The sequence below is a fragment of the Arachis stenosperma genome, chromosome 9 (genome assembly GCF_014773155.1).
Source record: "Arachis stenosperma cultivar V10309 chromosome 9, arast.V10309.gnm1.PFL2, whole genome shotgun sequence".
NCBI classification, from domain to species: Eukaryota; Viridiplantae; Streptophyta; class Magnoliopsida; order Fabales; family Fabaceae; genus Arachis; species Arachis stenosperma.
This window is the reverse complement of record NC_080385.1, coordinates 58,442,287-58,444,302: the sequence shown is the minus strand read 5'-3', so window position 1 is coordinate 58,444,302 and position 2,016 is coordinate 58,442,287. Positions and strand designations below refer to the sequence as shown.

Here is a 2,016-nt window from a genome sequence, read left to right as displayed (position 1 = left end):
TAAACGCCAGCCAGGGTACCTGGTTGGGCGTTTAACGCCCAAAGAGGTAGCATTTTGGGCGTTAAACGCCAGAATGTATACCATTCTGGGCGTTTAACGCCAGGATGGTGCTAGGGGGAAGATTTTGTTTTCAAAATCAATTTTTTTTTCAAGTTTCCAAAGTTTTTTAAAACCAAATCTTTTTCAAATCATATCTTTTCAATCAAATGTTTTCAAAATCAATTTCTTTCCTTTTTCAAAGATACTTACTAACAATTAATGATTTGATTGAACATTTTTTGCCTTTTCTATTAAGAAAGGTTTTATGTTTGAATCATATCTTTTCTTGTTAGGCAAGTCATTAATTTTCAAATCATATCTTTTCAAATTGTTTTCAAATCATATCTTTTAAAATTGTTTTCAAATCATATCTTCTCAATCACATCTTTTTAAAAACCATAACTTTTCAATCAAATCTTTTTAACCTCATCTTTTTCAAAATAGTTTTCAATCAAATCTTTTTTATTTCTAATTTCAAAATCTTTTTCAAAAATCAATTGATTTCTTCTTCACTTTGAATTTTCGAAAATTTTCAATCAAATTTTCAAAATGTTTTCAAAATCTTTTGATTGAATTTTCGAAAATTCTCTTCCCTCCTTCCCACATCCTACTATTTATGGAGTACCACTCCTTCTAAATGCACAATTCGAACCTTATCTAATTAAAGATCGAATTCTTCTTCTCCTTCTTCTTTCTATTTCTCTTTTCCTCTGACACTTCAAGGAATCTCTATACTGTGACATAGAGGATTCCACATTTTCTTTTTCTCTTCTCTTTCATATGAGCAGGAACAAAGACAAAGGCATTCTTGTTGAAGCTGACCCTGAACCTGAAAGGACCTTGAAGAGAAAGCTAAGAGAAGCCAAAGCACAACTCTCTTTAGAGGACCTGACCGAATTCTTCAAAGAAGAAGAAGACATGACAGCCGAAAACAACAACAATGCCAACAATGCAAGGAAGGTGCTGGGTGACTTCACTGCACCTACTCCTGATTTCTATGGGAGAAGCATCTCTATCCCTGCCATTGGAGCAAACAACTTTGAGCTTAAGCCTCAATTAGTTTCTCTAATGCAACAGAATTGCAAGTTCCATGGACTTCCAATGGAAGATCCTCATCAGTTCTTAGCTGAATTCTTGCAAATCTGTGACACAGTCAAGACTAATGGGGTTAACCCTGAGATCTACAGACTGATGCTATTCCCTTTTGCTGTAAGAGACAGAGCTAGAATATGGTTGGATTCTCAACCTAAAGAAAGCCTGGACTCTTGGGAAAAGCTAGTCAATGCCTTCTTGGCAAAGTTCTTTCCACCACAAAGATGGAGTAAGCTTAGAGTGGAAGTCCAGACCTTCAGACAGAAGGATGGAGAATCCCTCTATGAAGCTTGGGAAAGATACAAACAATTAATCAGAAGATGTCCTTCAGACATGCTTTCTGAATGGAGCATCATAGGTATTTTCTATGATGGTCTCTCTGAACTATCCAAGATGTCTTTGGATAGCTCTGCTGGAGGATCTCTTCATCTGAAGAAGACGCCTGCAGAAGCTCAAGAATTGATTGAAATGGTTGCAAATAACCAATTCATGTACACTTCTGAAAGGAATCCTGTGAACAATGGGACTAGTCAGAAGAAAGGAGTTCTTGAGATTGATACTCTGAATGCCATATTGGCTCAGAACAAGATATTGACTCAACAAGTCAATTTGATTTCTCAAAGTCTGTCTGGAATGCAAAATGCACCAAGCAGTACTAAGGAAGCTTCATCTGAGGAAGAAGCCTACGATCCTGAGAACCCTTCTATGGAAGAGGTGAATTACCTAGGAGAACCCTATGGAAACACCTACAATTCTTCATGGAGAAATCACCCCAATTTCTCATGGAAGAATCAAGAGAGACCTCAACAAGGTCTCAATAACAATAATGGTGGAAGAAACAGGTTTAGCAATGGCAAGCCTTTTCCATCATCTTCTCAGCAGCAG

General features: G+C 36.9%; 1 non-coding gene across 1 annotated transcript; it reads right to left on the bottom strand.

Annotated features, from left to right (window-relative positions):
• Positions 1-1,362: 1,362 nt before the first annotated feature.
• Positions 1,363-1,470, bottom strand: LOC130953377 (small nucleolar RNA R71). The gene has a single exon (XR_009075547.1). It is a non-coding gene; the product is annotated as a small nucleolar RNA R71 (small nucleolar RNA).
• Between the last annotated feature and the right edge of the window lie 546 nt (positions 1,471-2,016).